Genomic DNA, 21710 nt, shown 5'->3' with positions numbered 1-21710 from the left:
GTAGATATGCATATATATAAATTAAAAGTAAAAATAATTAATAGAAGTTTTTCAAGGTAAAATTGAAAACACATCCAGAAAGTAGAATGAATAGCCACAGAGATGGAACTAGGAAAGAAAAAATTAGAAAACTAGAGGATAAAGAGAGAAAGTATACACATCTGACTAGTAGGAGTCTCAGAAAAAGTGGACAAAGAAAATGGAGGTGAGAAAATTATAAAAAAGTAATTTCACAAATTTCCCAAAAGTGAAGGATATGAATTTCTAGATTGAAGGGGCCTACCAAATACCCAGCATGAAGGATTTACAAATTCCCATACCAAAGTATATACTTATAAAATTTTAGAACACCAAGGGGTAAAGAGAATCGTCCAGAATGAGAGAGAGAGGAGAAAGAAGGGTTAAATACAACAGTTTGGAAGTAAGAATGGTAGCAAACCGCTCAACATCAACAATGGAAACTATTAGATAATGGAATAATACCTTCAAAACTTTTAGGAAAAATGATTTCAAATCTAGAATGCTATACCCAGCTAAAGTATCAATCAAGTATGAGTCTAAAGTAAAGTGTTTCTTACACTTCCAAAGTCCCCCAAAATTCCCATGCATCCTCTCTTTAAAAATTACTGAAGAATGTTCTCCATCAAAAATGAATGAATAAATCGGGAAAGAGGAATACTTGGGACCCAGTAAGCAAAAGATCTAACACATGAGAGGGATGAGGGGAATTCCCAAAATGATGGAAAAGGAAAATTTCATAACGACAATTGTGCAACATATCCATGGAGTAAATAGTACAGATACAAACAGGAACAGGTACACCACATACAGTTGTGCAGGTTGTTCCCTGACCAAAAGTGTCTAGCTTGGGGGCCATAAATGAGAGCTAAAAATCTATCTTGCACTCTGCTTGCCAAGCCACATTCTTGATGAAAAGTTGCATCAACCCTAGAGGAAGAAGACACTCTTACTAATGGGTCTTCCCAAAGAGAGCACCATTCTGTAGTTTGTTATCCCAGGAAGTTCCTTTTTTACAATCCATCTGTTCAGAGGGGGTGCCTTTTTAAAAAAATTTACTCTAAATGGTCATTTGTGTTAGCAATGACCTTGAATGCAAAAATTGTAGGTCCAGAAAGGATACTACCAACAAAAATATGGTAACAATAGATTACAAAACATGCTTGACAAAAATAAAATGTTTCATATTTCTATTGGGAATTTGGACATGAATTAGTAATAAATAACTAGAAAATTTAGCAAACAACCAAAAAAAAACCTGAGGCAATTATTAACTTCAAGAAAAACAAAAAGTTATATAAGAAATAAAATGTGATGAAAGTCACAACATGACTCAGCTGTAAAAAAAAAAAAAGAGAGAGAGAGAGGAAAAGAAATATTTACATATTTATATACACAGACACAGACTATTGATTTTACTCCAAATTGTGATATAAGTGTATTGAGAGAATGAACAAAGGTAAAGTGAATATAGATGATGGTATAAGAAAGCTCAGTCCTCATCTTCCATAATAGTCAATAGATAATATCTAAAAAATGAAAAGTCAAAAATAGCAACACAAACATGATATTTCAATGGAAATAGGGAAGTAAATATCAGAAGATACAGCTAAACAATTTTAAAATGGTAGCCTATGAGAAGCTAGTAGGGAATAGCTATAACCTTGTGTTAGTTTGCTCTTTGAGCTATGTAAATAACTATTTTAATGAAAATTTCAAAGATACATAAAAATAGAGAGAATAGTACAATGAACTCCCACATTCTAATCACTCAGTTAGCCATTAGCAAGATTTTGTTATGCTTGCTTCATAAGCATATTAGTTTTAAATTTTCAGAATTAAAAAAAATATATAAATTCACACAACAAATGAATAATGTGGCTACCTTTGAGGCACACAAGGATGGAAGGACTTTTTTCTTTTAAACAGTTTTATTTTTTATTTTTATCTTATGAATTCTTCTGCCATGCACTGTTCTAACTACCTTACATTCATTTAATCCTCATAACAATTTGAGGTGGATACTAGTATCAGCCCCATTTGACAGAAGAGAGTTGACAATCATTTGAAGTTTTTTCGTTGAGCAGGTGTTCCTTTTTAAACAATCATTTTGAAAAGTAATAGGCCATAGAAACCTATTCTCCTTCTCATATGACAACCATTTGGTTATTTGAATTCTTTTCTTCTCCGGTATAAAAAGTCCTGGTTCTTCCAATGATGCCTCAAAGGTAGAACTATTATACATTGCAGTTGTTAATAACACTTTCTGTCACTCTCAGATGTGTCCCAGTTTAGGTAATAAATTTTATGGTCACTCTACTCATAGGACTTAGTGTTTAGATCCTTTACCATGGGGGTGGCCCTCCCCTGGACATTACTCTTAAGAAGGGTTCTCAGCCCTGAACGCAGCAAAATACGGAACCTAGTGGGACCGTTGACCTTCCGTATTCCAAGCTTTCTGCGTCTACTAAGGCAGCTCGGGAGCCTGGGAGTCATCAGACTTCTGGCTGTGCCACACAATTGATTCACAATGAATTAGCTGTCAAATAAACTTGGTCTTTTTCAAGGGTTTCATTCTTAAACCAGGGCTTTCAGCCCCATATTTGTGCTTCTAATCTTTTCAACTTGCCTGCAGGACTCCGCATCCGCCTTCCTCCAAATGTCATTCGTTCATATAGGGTCATCGTTCCAGCCTGTCAAGATCATTTCGAACATCAATTCTGTCATCCAACCTATTAATGATCCTGTTCCTCTTTGTGTCATCTGGAAGTGTGATGAGCTGGACACCTACATCTTCATCTGAGCCACTGATGGAGACATCACATGACCAGGACTGAATCACAGGCCCAAAGACCTCTGGCTGGGAAGACACAAACTCTATCGTCATCATACCTCATTGGGTACAGTGAGTCACCAGTTAGGAATCCTCCAAGTAGGTCCATCACGCAGCCCACATTTCTTCATTGTTTCCACAAGGATAATATGACAAACCTCTTCATGCCTTGTTAAAAGCAAAAGAGAGTATCTTTAGCATTCCCCTAACCTCCTCATGCAGTATCCTTATCTACAAAAGAAGCATGATATTCTGCCCTTTGGTATGTGTTCTTAGAGAGCTCACGCTGGCTTCAGCCAAAAGTCAGACATGTTCTTGCTAAGCATTGCCAGACCCCATATATAATAATCATTTCTAGAATTTTGCCGGAAATCAATGTCAATCTTGACAATCTTTAATTTCCACATCCATTGTCTACTCCTTGCTGAGTATAACAGCAGTACTTGTCCATTTCCACCCCATAGCACCCATCCCATCCTCCATGATTCCCCAAAGGTCACTGAAAGCAGATTTCTGATCACATATGATCTTGACACCCATCTGGACCTGGAGAATTTTTTTTTTTTTTTTAGGAAGATTAGCCCTGAGCTAACATCTGCTGCCAATCCTTCTCTTTTTGCCAAGGAAGACTGGTCCTGAGCTCACATCCATGCCCATCTTCCACTACTTTCTATGTGGGACGCCTACCACAGCATGGATTGCCAAGCAGTGCCATGTCCACACCCAGGATCCAAGCCGGCCAACCCCAGGCTGCCGAAGCAGAACATGCGCACTTAACTGCTGCTCCACCGGGCTGGCCCCTGGACCTGGACATTTTTATCATGACTTTTTCTAACTGTTTCTGATTTGAAGTCATTTTCCTCAACCCTCTGGAAAGAAGGAAGAAGAAAGGCAGCAGCTCTCTGTCTTTGGTTAATATCACACTGTGACTTTCTACCCCAAAGGCTGTCCTGGGTATTAAACACATTTTATTTATTTATTTACTTATTAACACATTCATTCATTCATTCATCCATTCATGTTTAATCACACAATTAATACATACTCATTAAAATGTAAATATTACAGATAATCTAAATTTGTCATTGACCAGTCCTTCTAATTCTAGTCTATTCTTTATTGTTACTAGCTTGGTGTATATTCTTCTACGCATTTACACTTATATATGTACATAAAAACCATATGCTTTGGTTTTTTGTTTAACTGTGTTGGCAGATCCTGTAGAACACATTCCTCCATTAACATTTTCCTCACAGAACACCTCTAGGTTTTTGGTACCCAAACTTTATAGAACACACATATCTCACAATGTTTTTCAGTTGTTGTTTATACACAGAAAATACATACAGTATTTGCATCCCCAAAACTCAATATGGCATTCGAAACAGAATGATGTACAGGAAAAATTCCAAGTTACACCTCAGATAGAATGGATAGGATGTCAGAATCATGGGTAGATGTTTTGAAAAGTGTCACCAAAGGGGATGTGAGCCAGGAGTGTGGCTGACGCTGAGACGCCTTATTATTGCTCACAAAGCAACCATTTGTTACAACTGTATTCATTGTTTGGTAACCAGGAAGCAATGTTCTGAACATTTTACATCATAATTTTGTTTTTTATATAGGTATTTTATTGGGATTTAGTTACATTTTAGGAAATCTCTTGAGGGATTCAAGTTGACACATGACTTCTTACCATTTTTTCCCATTTGAAATAATGGAAAACAGGCTCCGACTTTGTGTTTTCACACAGAACGTTTGATTTGAAGAAATGGATTTCTGACATTGAGAGAAAAGGCCTGTCCATCAACAGATGAATGGATAAACAAAATGTGGTCTATACATATGATGGAATATTATTCAGTCATAAAAAGGAATAAAGTGCTGATACGTGCTACCACATGGATGAATCCTGAAAGCATTACGCTCAGTGAAAGAAGCCAGACCCCAAAAGACAGATACTGTATGATTCCATTTACATCTTTTGGCAAATTCATAGAGACAGAGAGTAGATTGGAGGTTACCAGGAGCTTACGGGAGAGGGGATGGTGAGTCATCGCCTAACGGGTACAGAGTTACCGTTTGGGATAATGAGAAAATTTTAAAAAGAGATAGTGGTGACGGCTGCACAACGCTGTGACTATAATTAATGCCACTGAACTGTACACTTTAAAATGGTGAAAATGGCAAATTTTATGTTGTGTATATTTTACCACAATAAAAAAGGAAAGATTCTATGTATTTAAAAAAACTCTTTTTAGCACTGAAATTCTTACTTACGTTGAGTCCTACAAAGATTAACATACCTATGGAGAAATTTGAGGAGAATCTTCTTTTTACCTTATTAAATTTTTTATTTTCCTTAGGAAAAAAAGAAGTAAGATGCCTATATATATACAAATCACAAATGTGTTGTCCTGTAATTTGTTTCTCTCATTCAACAAGATACGTGGAGAGCCCCCATGTTGGTACCCGGCAGCGCCCCACTCTGTGAGTGCTGCCGAGTCCTCTACAAGATGGATGCACATGGGCTTATTTAGCCATTGCCCTGCCAGGCAGTTTTTTACTGGCGTCCATTCTTTTTTAGCTCTAACCTATCAGGTGCTTCTCACAGTTTGTTGCCAATCTGGTATCCCTCCCTGGTCACGCTTCCTTCCTCCCATGGTCTGTGCAAGGCCCGGTCAAGACGGCCTTGTTAGAGACCTTCTCAGGTAGTCACATTGGTACTCTCCCATGCCTCTCTTGGAGTAAGAGATATATGCTTGGGGATAGTCCTTGCATTATTGAGTAAGAGCAAAAAGCATCCACCGTCCATCGGTAAGCGATTATTCAGTACAGTTATCCTTACAGATTACTATGCAACCATTAGCAACATTGCTACAGATTATAGAACTATATTTATTGACATGAAAAAATTGTCTACAATACATTGTTAAGTGAAAAAGTTTTCAAAACTATATGTATTATATATTACCATTTTTGTAAAAAAAAGATTGATTATGTACATTAAAGTGAAGTCTGGAAGGCTACACACCAACAGGTAAACAGTGCTGATCCGGGCGATAGGATGACAGGTGATGTTTTATTTTGCACACCTGAATTTTCCAGGTTTTTTCCAATTAACATTCATAACTCGTGTAATGAGGGAAAAGAGGTTTTTCTTTAAAGTCAAGATTGATGTCCCTGACTCTGGGAATTGCACGGAGCTGTTTTAGAGCACAAATAACATTCCTCACGCTCTTCTGTCTTTCTCCCTGAGAGTTTTGGCCTACACTGTAAGGAAGAGGAAGGGGAGGGAAAAAGAGGTGGGGCCACCATCTCCATCATTGCATTTAATCTCCACAACAACAGAGGGGGAGTAGATATTATTAGCCCCCTTTTCAAATTAAAAAACTGAGGCTCTAAAATGATAGGCAAACACCTTCAACCAGGCAGGTAATAAATTACTAAAGCAAAATTCAAAGCCAGGTCTGCCTGACCCCAAAGTTCTCTCTCTCTCTCTCTCTCACACACACACACACTCACACGCGCGCACACACACACACACACACATTCTCTCTCTCTCTAGAAGTACGTCAGAGTTCTTGCTTAAAGTTTTCCACCAAATCACCCTCTCTTCTCCACCCCTTCGCATCAAACGTCTGGTGGCAGAGAGAGTCTGGAAGATGGGCACATGGGGGCAGTAACACACACTAATGTCCCTCACATTTTGCCCAATAGCACCCTGGTTGTCCCGCTCTACCATAACTATCCTCCTCATTTCTGTCAGAGGAGCTGTTTACTCTCTCAATGACTGACTCTATACTGAGCACCTTCGATGTCTCAGACGGAGAGACAGGCCCTGGAGATTCAGTGATGAACAGGACAAACGTGGTTCTTGCCCTCCTGGAGTTTACATTCTGGCTGGAAAATGCATTAATAACATTGCGCAAGCACCAAATAGAGAACATCCACGCACAGGAAGAAACAGCAGAGGTTCACCAAGAACCAGTAGTCAAAATGGAGAAAGGAAAGGAAAGAGTAGATGACGTAAGCCTGAAAGAAAATTTCTAGAGCTCGGTCCCATAACTTCATCCTTGGCCCTTCCTGTTCCTTTTTGTTAATGACCTCCTGGTTCATCAGATTAGCAGAAGATATAAAATATTAAAAGTAGGAGGACAAAATTAAGGCCTCAAAGACAACTTGGAATAATGGGTCAAAATTAACATAATGTAATTGAAGGGATAAACGTGAAGTCCTGAATTTGTGTTACAAATCAATTGCCCCAGTGCACTGTGAGCCGGTCCAGGTCATGTGAGAAAAAGCAGGGAGTTTTTTTTGCTCATGACCTTAACGTGGGTCCACAAAGCCAACCAACTATTAAAAAGCTAGCATGTAGGTGTGGGCAGCCCTGATGGAGTCCAGCGGAGGCTGGAAAGACACTCCCACTGTCCTCGGGGCTGCTCTGAGAGAGCACTCCACCCACCCAGCCTCCGGAGCAGGGGTGGGGTGTCAGGTGAAGAGGTGTCAATAACGACATGCTGCATCTCTGCATCATCACGTATCAGGGCTGACCACCTGCTCCATCCCCCTCTCAGAGTAGCCAACTGAGGCCCAGGGAGGGGAAGGGGTCTGCCTAGTGGGGTCAGCAAGTTCGCAGCAGAACTAGGACAACTCTTGACTATCTTGAATGAACGAATGAATGAATGAGTGGATGGATGACATCCGTAGATAAAGATAAAGTACATGGAGGGGCAGCAGATGAAATTAGGAACATCCATTTCATCTTCTTTGAGGCGTCAGAGGAATTAATCAAAGTGATAAGTCTTCCCATTGATTTATGCACAGATCCTTTGTGCTGAGTACATGAGTGCCAATGTGTATGCCCACTCCATGCCCCTAAAGGTTCTGCCTTGACCTCCCACATGCTGGCCTCTCTGCCCCACACGAGTGCTGGAGGCCGTGGGGAAGGCACTACTCGGCCCTGCCCTCATCCAACTCCCTGGGTTTTCTTTCTTCTTTTCAAGACCCCTCCTCCAGGAAGCCCTCCTGAACTGGCCTCCCGCCCAGTCAGAGAGCCCTGACAGCTGCAGCAGCCCCTGCTCAAGGTAGTCATCCTAAATTGTCCTAAGGGAGCAGGAGCCTAGAGAAAGCCCCTGTCCTCTACCTTTGCACCCTCTGTCTCCCCATATGCTTCTGTGCCCTGGCCCCTCATCCTCTCACCCTTGCCGAGGCCCCATCCTCAGACCCATGTCTCCCTCAGACCCCAGACCCCCGGTTCCCTTTCCCTCCTCCTGTACCCTCCCCCGAGATTCTCTGTCATTATCTCTGGAAAGTGAGGCTTGTGCATCATCATTAATGGGCTAAACAGCAGGGTCAGCGAGGCAGGTAGCAGTAAACGCAGCAATTACGGCCGCGCCTCCATCCGAGCGCCTTCGCTCCCAATCCATCTCCCCTCATCACCGGGTGGTGCTGAGCCGGCCCTGCCTTCATTACATTAATCAGGTTAATTCCAAGTTAGAGTCCACATTCTAATCAAAAGGCAGTCAACAGGGGTGGGGTGCCAGGGGAAGAGGGAAGAGCTGTCCTCCCAAGGAATGGGGGTTGACAAACAGGGCCCCGGTCTGGACACCTGACAGCCTGGCTTCCAGGGGCTGCTCCCACTCTGTGTCTGGGCCTTGCTCCTGAGACCTCTTTTGCATTCTGGATTCAAGCCAGGGTTGAGGCTCTGGATATATAATTAGAAGCAAGGGAGAGTCTCTTTCCTTGTCTCTCTAAACAGGCCAAACATGCCATCATGGACTGTTGGCAAGGTTGCACACTGACAACTCTAGGAGAGCACCATATTCATATTACAGTCTAACAAATGAGGCCCTTAGAGCTGTGCAATATACAACTTGCACAACAGTACAGAGCGAACCTGCAGGCCTCCTCCCAAGAAACCAGGGGACTAGGGAATATGGGGACAGTGGAGTAGGCGAGCAGAGGCCACAGAGCAAACACTGGAACTCAAAGATCAACAGATCCAACCTCCTCCGCAAGAGCGACTCCATCAGCCCCAACATGCTGGCATGTCCCCTGGGTTCTGTCCTCACCCTCTGCTAGGTAAGCTCATCTGCTTCCACAGCTTCAAATATCACCACATTGATGAAGACCCCTTCTCAAAAATCTTTCTCCCCCGGCTTCCTATTCCATGTGAGCAGCTCCACATGGAAGTCGCTCCAGGCACACAAAGAGCGTGGTTGAAACAGCTCACAAGCTTCTCTCCCAAATTCACTTCTCCTCCCTTTCTCAAGGAATCCTTCCTATCTGGCGCAAGCTAGAAATCTTGGAAGTCACTTGAGAGTCCTCTTTCTTGGACCCTTTATTAGTTTTCTATAATTACTATAGAAATTGCTGTAAAAAATTACCACAAACTTAGTGGCTTAAAACAACACAGATTTATTACCTTTCAATTATGGAGGTCAGAAGCCTAAAATGGGTCTCACTGAGTTCAAATCAAGGTGTTGGCAGGGCTGGTTCCCTCCGGGGGCTCCCAGAGGAGAATCTGTCTCCTTGCCTTTTCCAGCTTCTGGAGGCTGCCTGCCTGCCTTGGCTCGTGGCCCCTTTCTCCATCTTCAGAACCGGTGACATAGTATCTTCAAATCTCTCTCTGACCCTGACCCTCCCCTTTCATTTATATAGACCCTTGAGAGTGCATTGGGCCCACACAAATAAGCCAGGATAATCTCCTGCACCTGATTAGCGACCTTAACTCCATCTGCAAATTTAATTCCCCCTTGCCACGTAACATAACATATTCACAGGTTTGTGGGATTAGGATATGGCTGTTGAGGGGCCATTATTCTGCCTACCACAAACCCCAAGTGCCCCATTGATCTTCAAGTCCTATCAATTCTGCACCTCCAAGATGACCCTTCTTTCTATCAGTTCCTATATTTTTGATCTTGGATTGGTTGGACATTGCAATCACCTTCTAACTGGTATCTCTACCTCCAGCCTCTCCCTCTCCAATCCTTCTCCCGAGTATAGAAGATGCTTTTATTGTTCTGAGCATCTCTTTCCCTCTCCCTCTTCCCACTTCCAATTTCAGGGCAGCTAGCCTGAGAAAGGGGATGTGATGCCCCAGGGGCAACCTTCAACCAATGGGGGCCCTCGTCAGTAGATAGATGCCCAGCTTCCTGTCCTTTCAAGGGACAATTCTGAGGTACATTCTACACGATCCTGAGAGGGTCCCCAAGGATTGAGCACCAGTTACCCACAGTGGCAACTAGCTTTCCTCTCTGTTCCACTCTCCCCACTCCCTCACGGCTGGGATCACCTTCCAAATAAACCGCCTTCACCCAAGTCCTTGTCTCAAGCTCTGATTTGGGGGGAAATCAAACTAAGACATCGAGTGATATCTCTAAAATGAAAATCTGAGCAATTCTTCTTCCGTATTAAAGACAGTCAGGAACTCCTGCCCTCAGATTAAAGTACTAACTTGTAGGTTCGTATTCAAAACCCTATATACTCCAACTCACTTCTCCAATCCCATCATCTTCCACATCCATCCATTCATCCTATACACCAGCCACACCAGATCTCACCACAAGCTTTCACATGCCCAAGCCTTTACTCATTCTGAGAGCTCTGAGTTCTAATCCTGCCCCCTGGACACCTCCATATGAATGTTCACAGCAAACCTCAATCTTACAGGTCCAACACGGAACTCGACTTCTCATCAATGTTCTCCTCTCTTCCCTAAGTTTCTCTCGGTTTTCCTCTGTTTTGTCTGATTCTTCATCTTCTTTCCCTGATTCCTCTTCCTCCCGTCTCATATGCATGAGTGATCCCCAGGCTTTTGCCCTTGACCCTCTTCTTGATCTCCACATGTTCCCTGGGTAGTCTCATCCATTCTGATGGCATTATTTACTACCTATACAGATTGAGGGTTCTTTTATTTTTGTCTCCAGACAGGACCTTTCTGCTGAGCTCCAGACTCATATCCAACCGCCTGCTGGATACTTCACCCTGGATGTCCTATCTCAGCTTAAATTCTACACGTTCAAGGCCTTATCCTCCAAATTGCTCCTCCTCCAATATCTCCCTTTATGGAATCACTTACTACCTAGATGTTCATAAACCTTCAGTACTTTCTGCCCTATCCCCGTCTCCAAATTCTGCCCTTTCTACCCCATCTGTTTTCTCTTCTCTCTTCCCTCAGACAGTCTCCATCTCTCCCCTGGATTTTGCAATGGTCGTAACCGGTTTCCTGCCTCTGCTTTCGCCTTCTGCAGTCCATCCTCCACACAGCCAGAGAGGCCTTTCTAACACACAAGCCTGGCAGGCTTACTTCCCACTCAGTACCCTATAGGAAAAGGCCACATTTTTCAGCATGACTCAAAGTCCTCCCTGATCTGTCTCCCTTCTGAGCAGCCCCAGCTTCCCCTTACGCTCCACATACTGCTCCCTCGGGTTGTAATGCCCTTCCTTTACCACAACCTCATCCACCCCTCCTCTACTTGAAAACTTTCTTATCTTTTAAGCCACCTCTTCTGGGAGGCCTTCCAGAACAGTGCTTCCAGAGCAATCCATGCAGTACAGCACTGTGACATTTATTTACTAGTCTGTCTCCTTTGTTAGACTGAATCCTTGAGGGCAGGGACCCCATCTTAGTCATCTTTGCCCCACAGCACTGTGTCTGGCTCATAGCAGGAGTTTACTCAGTGCTTGCTGAACAAATGAACTAATAGATGTGCAGTTTCACACACAGCGAAATTCTTACCTACATAATGACACTCACAGTCACTGTACTTACGGTTACACAGGCAGACACAGCCATCCTCATTCACACTGTTGTTTCCATGTACAAGGAGTCTTCAACAGTCAATCACGTACCTTGGCCATCACTGACCTACAGCCAAATACCAACATTCACCCACAGACCCACCTCCACGTCAACCAAGTCACTCATAGTCACACCCACGCAGACGCGCATAGTCACAAATACTTCCACACGGTCATACACACAAATTCACATAGAGTCACACACACATAGCTACAAACACCTCGAGGGCACACTTCATCTCCAATTGTGAGCAAATGCTGTTGGTTTTCATTAATCTGCAGACTCTGTGTTTGCCAGTCTCTCTGGCTCCCCCTCTCCCTCTTCCCCACTCTGTCTCTTTCTGCTCGGAGGCAGGTGAGCGCATCAATTTTCTCCTCGTCTGTGGCAGTTAAATTAAATGGAATCGGCCTGATTGCTGAAAATCAAAGGGAAGGCTGATAAAGCAATTAAATCCCTCTAATTCCTCGTCCTGAAAGGTGCAGCGGCTCTGAAGCTAATTAACTTCATAATGAAAATCCTTCTTCACCCTTTTAGGCTCTTCTCCCTGGGTCTCCTCTCCGCTCCTTCTCTCCTTCTGGGGAGAAGCTGGTTACTGAGGAAGAGCTGGATCAGCAGCATTTAAAGTTGGAACTCTGGAGAGGTCTCAGGGGCTCTTTGCTGTGCTCCCAAATCCAGCTCCCTCCTCACCCCTTCCCAACTCACCTGCCCACCTTCAACACCCAGCCCCCTTTCTCCTACACTTAGTTGCCTGCTGACCTCTCAACTTTGCATTTCTAACATCCATTCCTACCCCAAACACCCAACACTATGCCAACACCACCCCAACCTCCAACACCATCCCCACCTCTAACATCAGACCTACCCCCAGACCCAGCCCTACCTCAACTACCACCCCATCTCCAGCACCCACCCATTCCACCGCTAGCACTCAGCCTAGCTTCACCTGCACATCAGCCCTCCCAGCACCAGCTCTGTCTCTAATACCAGCCCTACTCAACACTCAGCCCCACCTCCAACTCCAGCCCTCTCTCAACACCAGCCTCTCTCCAGTGCACAACCTATAATTTTGAGCACCTGGTACATGCCCAGAACTATACTAGGCACAGGGGCTATAGAGACGAACAAAAAAGCAAGCCCTGCCCTAAGGAGTCTCCTTATCTAGAGGAAGAGACAGACAAGCAAAAATACAATCACCATATGAGCTAATGAGGCCTTCCTAAAGAGAGCCCATGACAGGGGCCCCCAAGGAGCTCTGGCAGACTAGAGAAGGCTCACAGATGGGAGACACTTGAGCTAGGCCATTAAGAGTTAGCTGGGCTGGCTGGATGGGAGAGGGAGATGGTGTCAGGAGAAAGAGCATGTACAAGGCTTGGAGGTAGGAGACAGCAAAAGTTGATCGGGGACTGGCAGTTAATTTGGAAAGAGCCACCTGGGCATCTGGGAAGCTTGGCTGGTGACAAGGCTGGGTAACGGGGCACAGGCTAGATCTCGAAGGGCTTTGAAAACCATAGCAAGGAGTCTAGGTTTCTTTCAAACAACATTAGGAGCTAAAGAAGGATTTACATGTCGGATAGAACCAGAGTCTGTCAGACTTGTCTTCCACTACCCGACATGTAGTGGACACAGGGAGCCTGGCTGCCTCACACGCATGTGTGTCTGTGGGCACACTGGCGGGGAGCTGGCCTAGAGAATGGGGACCACAGGAGACTTCCAGTCAAAGCTGATCTAAGAAGGTAATGGAGCAAGTGTATTGGATGGTCTTCCACGATTTGAGAGAGACAAGAGACCCTAGTTCTGTGACTGTCCCTCTTCCAGCCCTGCGATGCTGGCGAACCAGCACCTTCCTCTCTTCTCCCTCCGGGAAGTTCGTTCACTCTCCTGACTTCAGATACCACCTCTTCATTGAAGGCTGTGAGCCCACAAGGAAAGGGTGCAGCCCGTCTCATTCACCATAACATCCCCAGCCCAATCTACCACAAATGCTCAGTAAATATTTGTTGACTAATACATAGAAATGAATAACGATTTCCAAATTTACATGCCCAAGCTCTAGACCCTTGTATTCCACTGTTAACTGAACATTTCCACTTGGATATTTCCATCTCACACTCAACGTGTCCAAAACCAAACTCAGTCCTTGGCCTGCTCCATCCCTATCCGGCTCCTCATCTGAGTTTCCCATCTTAGTGAATGGCACCACAAGCCACAGTAGTGACCAAGCAACAGGCATAGGCTTCACTCTTGGCTCCTCCTTCTCTCCCACCCCTACCCCGACATTGAATCATTCTCCAATCCTATTCATTCTGCCTTCTCGATGGTTTCCCCTCCCTCCTCCCGCACTCCCTCCACCCCAGTTGTCACCGCTCACTGTCTCTCAGACTGCCGCACTGGTTTCCTAACTGGTCTCCCCTCTTTGAGTCTCAACGATCTCCAATCCATCGTCTAGAATAATTATTCTAAAATGGAAAACTGGATCACACCATTCGCCTGCTCACTATCCTCCAGGGTGGCTTCTCATTGCCTATAGAACAAGGGTCAAACCCCTCCGCCAGAATAAGGCACCTCCAGGCTTCAGTCACAGCCACCAAACATCCCAACTTCATGTCAGGGTGCCTTGACTCATGCCCTGACCCCTGCTGGGAATGACCGTCTCTAATACCCACTCCCCAGCTTCCTCATCACCACATCACTCACTTGTTAAAACTCCACGCATCTCTCAAGACTCCCCGCAATTTTCTTTAAAGACTCTATTTTGTTTCTGTTTTCCTTTGAGCTTTTCTGTGCCTTCTCAAGATTCTGCATTGAGCAAGTATTATTTTTGTAAGTAGAAAAAGAAAATGTTTCTAATGCAGCTGAGAATTCCCTCGTCTATAAAGCTTCTCCCCAGGCTTCCGCACTCCCACCCATAGAATTCAGCCTGCTGTGGGCCTCCCTGGTTCCTCTCTCCCACCCCCAGAACACCAGCATTCTTATCTGTTTGCACACTGTCTCCCTCGAGGGAAGGAGGGAGGCCCTCGAGGGCAGGGTCTATGAGCATCTTGCTCATGTTGGTCAGCACAGTGCTTGGCAGATCACATGTGTCCCATGATTATTGAATGAATGAATGACCAAATGGCCTGAGAAGGAGTTGAGGGTTTGGTCCAACCACAGCAGTGAGTGGGGAGTAAGGGTATTGGGAGCACTTGATCTGGCAGACGTGAAGAGCAGCCAGCATGCCCACGTCTGCCTTAGGGCCCTGTCACAGAACCAAGCACCCACCACCACCAGGACCCCTGTCTCCTTGCCATGAGGGGGAAGGGTGGTAACAGAACTTCCCGAGTGGAGAGGACCACCCTCGGGGCCCAGGCCTCAGCCCCAGTCCCACCCTGATCTCCACTTTCCGAGACCCTCAGAGGTGTGGCCAGAGGCACAAGGAGAGATGAGTGGTGGGCAGAGAGGAGCAGGAATGTGGCAGAAAGGGAGAGACAGGGAGAGTGGCAGAGGGAAGGTGGTCCTTATGAAGACACGGGGAGGGACAGAGAGAGGCAGCGGCAGAGACACAGGAAGGGCAGATGGGCAGCAAGACCCAAGCACAGCCCAGGAGCCTCCATGCACACAGAGCCAGGCTGGGGTTGGGGGACAGGGTCCCAGGGAGGGAGGAGAGGAGAGCAGGTTCCCAAGTCCCCACCTCCCCCACCCCATACCCCCACCCCGGGAGGTGCTGCCCCCATCCTGGGCGGGCTCCCTGCCCCATTCCTCAGCCAGCGGGCGGCACCCGGCAGGGGGCAGATGAGGCTGCAACGTGAGTGATGGGCGCTGATTTGGGCCCAGATTTGCGGTGCTTGGAGGGGCTGGCGCAGCTCCGAGACCAGGAGGAGGGGTGCACTGGGCCTCTGCTGCCGGACCGGGGGTGTCGGAGGCGGAATATCTCTCCAAGGAAGCACCTGGCTCTCTTCTCTGAGAGCCCAGCGGAGTTCAGGCGACCAGTGACTCAGGGAGGCAGCCAGGAGACTTGAGAGCGGCACTCTGCGCAGAGCCTGACTTCTATCTGCAGAGAGTGCAGGGCAGGTGCCCTGAAGGGGTAGTCACAGCCCAGCAGGCACTAGGTGTGTGTGTTGATAACCCCCTGGAACTGCCCAGGGCACATGCGCTTGTGCACACACACACACTCCTCATTCCACAGCCCAGCAGTCACACGCAGAACAAACCACTGTGAGGTGGCTAGATGGGCATACTCAGCAGCACTGTTTAAGCACCTACTGTGTGCCACAGCCCGTCTGAACCATTGACACCCTCAGTCACACCCTACACGGCCCCACAGATCAATCGTACACACACAGACATTTCCCCCACAGCCACATGCCCTCACACCTCTGCACCCTCATAATCTCACAAACTCATGCTCAGTTACTCACACTTCCACAAGTCACAAGTCTCAGCCCAACATAAAACACACTCACTCACAGTCATACTCTCAGTCACAAACGACCACCAGCACACATTTACCCCTCTCCCGCTGCTCAGAGTGAAAGTTAGGTAACCCGCACAGACAGAATTCATCACATAAGGCATCTCACAGTCTCCCAGACACCTCGCTCATACGCACAAGCAGGCAGGCATACATGTATGCACACACATGCACACACACAAATTACTCAGTTTGGTAAAAGCAATGGCAATAACCCTAGAGATTAGGAGCTGGGTGTCTGCATGTTGGTTTTGAAGAGAGAAAAAGACAGTCTCAGGCTACTGGGCTCATGGAGGCAAATCTGTGGCCACAGCCTTAGAAAGTACAGTGAGGTCAGCCACGGGGTCCAGGTCTCTTGGGGACAGTCCTGTCCATCCCAGCTGACTCAGGCTCCGCCCACACTGTCTCCAGACATCCTCCTGTTCCCTGCCAGGGTCCAGGCCCCTTCAGTCCCTACAGTTACCCCCTCCCTGGGCCCCCTCCTGTCAGCTCATTCTCTTTCCATCTGCATCCCTTCTCCTCCCCCTCTCGACACCCCCCATCCCCGCCCCCCCAGCCTCGGTGATAAAAGAGCCAGATTGGAGCGGGTGCCACGCAGCTTCATTCCCCACCATATGGGCCCAAAAGCCAAATCGTCAGCTAAGCGATTAAATCAAGTATGTCGAACAAAATGTTATGAACTGACATTATGGGTATATAATTTTATGCCATTTGTTGCCATCTGTTTATCTAAACAGCCCCCATTCTACACAGACATACAGACTCACACCTTCCCTCCTACCCCCCACCCGTCAGGATCCCCCCCACCCAACCAGAGCCAAGGGTCAGGGATGAGAATATACATGCCCGGAAGTTGGAGAACAGGGGGCTCCAGGGATCTTGGGGATCGGAAGGAATTGGGGGTCAGGAGTTCCAGAGGGCTGAGGGGTGGGAGAGTAGGGGTAAGGATCGCTCACTGGCTTGGGAGGGGGGCAAGGCCCTTGAGCAGCAGGAGGTTCGGGAGTCAGGAGTCCTGGGCATAACGAGTGTGGCCAGAGCCCCAGTACGGAAGCCGTGGACCAGGGCCAGGGAAGCCTCACTGGCAAGCCTCCAGCCTGGCACGTGGCACATGTGAGTGAGTGTGTGTGCAGGGGCAGGCACGAGAGTGGCAGCTGTGCACATCAGTGGCTGCGGGAGCTATCTCTCTCTCTCTGCCTCGTCTGCCCTGGGGCTGGAGGCTCTCGGGGCCTGGCCAGGAGGGCTGGTTCCTCTTCGGACCACAGGCACAGACCACAGGTCCAGGGGCGTAGGCTGGAGTTTCTCATATCTCCTCCTCAGTATAAGGCCACAGGGCAGGTGTCCTATGAAGCCCAAAGGCTGGGGAGCCTACCTCCTCACACGCCTCCAGCCCCAACAGCTTCAGAGTCTGGAATGGCCTCTCAATCCCAAGCCTGTGGCCTCTGTGAGCTTACGTAGGAGTTCCCAGTCGCAGACCCTCAGAACTCCTACCCGCTTCTGCCTCCCTGCTGCCTGGCCTCTGACCTGCGTCTGTCTATGTCTGTGGTCTCTCTGCCTGTCCCTCCCTTGTCCACCACCTCTGCCTGAAATCTCACCTCTGCCACGGTATCTCTGTGAGTCTCTCTCACCTCTGTGCCAGGCTCTGTCTCTTTCATCTGTCATCTCTTTCTAGCCGCCCCTGGCTGTGTTCTGGCCTCTGACTCTCCTGGAGGTGCAGGCATTGGCCTCAGGGATGTCCAACCAGAGGGGTAGTGGTGCCAGAGAGGGATGCGGGCCACAGCAGGGGTGAGGAGCTGGACAATGACAGAATGGGGCAAAACATTAGACCCCAGGGACTCTGATGGTGGCCAGTTAAGTGATCCTGGGGCATTGAAAGCCTTGGGGCTGTTCAGGGAGCTGGAAGGAGAGTGGCCTGTGGGTCAAGAATTGTGAGGAAGGTGAGGGAAGCCTTATTCCCCTTACCAGGCTAACCCAGAAGGGAGGAAGCCCTGCTGAAGGGTGCGTTGGGCAGAGGGTGGGGAACCTCTCCCAGGGTTTATTAAAACACTACCCCAAACCCACACTCACACACACAGAAGCAGGTCATGTCCACACTCACTCACACAGATATACATGGCCACACACAAACAGGGTCACAGTGACACTTCCCATATAAACAGTCAAGGTCACTCTCACACATACCCTCACAACCAGGGACAGCATTGTTGGCAAAACAGTAGCTCCACAGCTTGCTGAGCCCCAGGCCAGGCATTCCAACATCCAGCTATTCTCAGGGCTCCCCCAGGTATGTGTGCACAAGAGGGTACCCCAAGTCTGGGTCCGCTGTCCCACACAGCATCACGCAGCCACCTGGAATCGCTCCAGGTCCCTTCCTTATTGCAGGAACCATACAGAGAAGAGCCACAGTGAGTGACAGAAACACAAGCAGGGGAGAAAGAAACAGCCAGAAAGACTGAAGAGAAGGCTGAGGCTGAGACAGAGACGGAGAGAGAAGGAGATGAGGACTCAGGGACAGACAGAGACCCCAGTCACAGGACAGAAAGACAAAGAGAAAGACAAAGACAAGAAAGGGACTTGACCAACAGGGAGAGAGCAGGATGGCCAGAAGGGCGCGGGGACGCTGCGGGTGGCCGGGCGGGAGGGGGCGCCCGGGACGCGGAGAGCCGGGAAGGCGCGGGCGGCGGCGGCCGAGGATGGAAAAGCTCATTTTGCTGGTAATTTACTCTCCTGCTTTTGGGCCCCTCCGCCTGCCGCTGCCGCCCGCCCGGGCTGCCTGTTCCAATATTAGATATAAACAAGTAAACTGTGTAATGGATCACATTAAGCAGGCCTTGCGTCTTGAGGCAGGATTTAATTTGCATGGCAGATTAGCTTGTCTTCCCAGCAAGGCACCCCGGGGCACCCCGAGCTGTAATAGGATCCCGCCTCTTAGAGCCCATTAAGGCAATTGAGAGTGCCTCCTAATCTCCCTCCCTGCCCTGCACCAGAATCCCCTCCTGCCAGACTGGGAGGGACTTGTGATGGCCGGACCCCCATCCTCCAACCCCCATCTCAGGCCCCACCCCGCCCCTAACACAGCAACCAAAACCTCATGGGTTGCCCCCTTTCCACCTCTAGCCTCAGCACTCATCCTCAAAAACTTTCCCTCTACACACCCCCCAACTCCGCTTCGGAGCCCCCCAACTGCCTTGAACCCACTTTTTCCCATTCCCCCAAAGTCTCCCCAAACTACAGGCCAGTGTTCTGACCCCATCTTTCTCGATTTCCCACATGGCTGCCTCAAACCCCCCACCAATCAGTTGGCTTCTTAGCTGAGGTCAGAGATCAGAGGATGTTCCATCGCTTCCTTCAGTTTTCCATTTAACACTATCATCAGACTTCCTCTATCCTTAACAATACTGTCTCCAGGATGGGAATCAGAGCAGGACTCCGATCTGTGTGAAGATCAGTGTTCAAGTCGCAATTTGGTTTCAAACTGAGGCTGAGGTAAGTGGTTATAACGACCCTGATTGGTGGGTTGGTTTAAGGTTTCTGAGGGTTATACCTGTTAGGTCACTAATCCTCATAAAAACCCTTTTAAATCAGCCTCACTTTAAGATGGGGAAAGTGAGGCTCAGAGAGAAGAAGTGACTTGCCCAAGGTCAGACAACTGCGAAGTGTCAGCTCCAGGTCTCACCCCAGATCCTCCTGACCCCAGGGCAGTAGCCCTTCTGATATTCCACAGTGCTGGGGTCAGCACCGGGCTCCAGAGAGGGGCAGGGCAGTCTCAGAATTAGGATAGCCATGAATTTCCACCCCCCCACCCCACCACTGGACCAGGGTGGCTGAATGTCCCCACTCGTTTAACAAGAAGTGCTCCTGCTGTGGAGTTACTGAACGCTGGTTAAAAGGACAAAACAGCCAAAGGCTAGCGGCATCGGAAACTAGAGAAATTAGGTGTAGACATGGAGAAGTACTTTCAGTCTGTGGGAACACCAAGCTGGATTTTCCTAGCACTGGAGAGACCCTGAGCTAGATCATGCAGGGCTGGGGAGGGAGCCTATGGAGCCTGCAAGCAGGGAGGTGGGGCTGGGGCTGGGTGGGTATGGGGCCAAGCCGGTGGAGAAGGGTCAGTCCAGCCCTCCTGAGCTCACAAAGGGTCCTTGTTGTGGGTAATGGGACTCCCCTGGCAGCTTTATTTGCTGTCAGTGGCTTTTATTAAAGTCTCCAGTTTCAGACCCTCCAACCTCCAGCCATTGTGTGTGCTCCCCCGGGGCCCTGCCCCCAGCCCCTGGCTAGGCTGACTCTTGAAGGGCCCCCGTGCCCCGTCTCCTGGGCTCCAGGCCCCCCAGCCACCAGCCTCCCACCTCCCAGAAAGAGGGCAGAGAGGCTATGCACTTAAGGAGGAATGTCTCGACCTTGGCCCTCAGTACCCAAACAGACCCTAATCTTCCAGATGTTGTGACTGGTGCCAGGGGGTGGGGCCATGAGTCAGTCTGGGCAGAATTCACACAGAGTGGCACACACGTGTGCACATATATGTGCGCCCATGTGTGTCCTTGAGGGGTGCGCACCCATCTGTTCCCTCAGCTCGCCTCTGCACACAGACACACACAGACACTCTAGGAATGTGCACTGTTTAGGGAGTGAGATGGCATGGGGGGCTACAGTTTGCTAAGCAGTTAGGGTGACCCTCCACTCCCACCAGATACCCGGTCACTGCCAGGGGTTGGGAGGATGACAAAGTGTCTCCCAGTTCAGACTGTCACTGGGATATTGGCTCCTCGCTCCCTTCTCTCCTCCTGGAGGCAGGGAGAGCGTTTGCCAGTGGACAGGAGGAAGCAGAGGGAGCTCGGCTGGGCCCTGGCCCTGGATGGGGAGGTGACTCTCAAATGCGCTGAATGTCAGCACTGAATTTCACCTCACCTCTCTCAGAGGCGAACTCTTCCTTTGTCACCCAGAGCTCCAGCCCTGAGCTCGTAGCCCAGAACCCAAGCAACTGAGGCCTGGTCCTCCCACACTATCTTCCCAGAGAACCCCAAAATCTGGGGTTGGGGTAGGGAGAGACCCAGGTCAGGCTCTTCAGGATGACCCCCCTGAAGGCAGAAGGTTGGAGTGAAAAATAGGTATTTGATCCCAGGAAATCCTTACTGAGCAGGGGGAACAGAAGAGGGGCATAGAGGGAGGCCCAAGGGCCATAGAGGGACTAGAGGGGCCTCACATCCCACACAGGAGCTTCTATCCCATGTCCCACCCCACCCCTCCCCTTGTGGAGGAACAGGCAGGAGGTGGTGCTTCCTCCCCATTATGCATAGATGTGAGAGCTGAGGCTGGCATCAGCGCATGGCCAGTGACCGTGTCTGTGTGCAATTGGGCGTGGGCCATGGGGAGACTGTGTGGACCTGTGCGTGCATGGACATTGGGGTCAGTATTAACATGAATATGTGGAATCAGGCAGGGTATCAATTTGTGTGCATATGGGGTTCTTTTCTTGGGGTGTCTGCTCTAGGGGGAGAGCTCAGTGGGTTTATGTGAGAAGAAAGTGTCTATGTTTGAAGGCAACTGCATGTACCTGTTATGGGATGTTTGTCCCGCGTACACTTGAGTGTATAAGAGAGAGGGAGAGC

The 21710-nt window shown here is 48.2% G+C and overlaps 1 long non-coding RNA gene across 1 annotated transcript; it reads right to left on the bottom strand.

Annotated features, from left to right (window-relative positions):
• Positions 1–2576: 2576 nt before the first annotated feature.
• Positions 2577–17897, bottom strand: LOC139073587 (uncharacterized). The gene is made up of 2 exons (XR_011522486.1): positions 17733–17897; positions 2577–3019 (listed from the first exon to the last, which is right to left on the bottom strand). It is a non-coding gene; the product is annotated as an uncharacterized lncRNA (long non-coding RNA).
• Positions 17898–21710: the final 3813 nt, after the last annotated feature.

Source organism: Equus przewalskii, chromosome 1 (genome assembly GCF_037783145.1).
Source record: "Equus przewalskii isolate Varuska chromosome 1, EquPr2, whole genome shotgun sequence".
NCBI lineage: Eukaryota > Metazoa > Chordata > Mammalia > Perissodactyla > Equidae > Equus > Equus przewalskii.
Note: the sequence above shows the minus strand (reverse complement) of the source record. Positions and strands in the feature narration are given on the sequence as shown.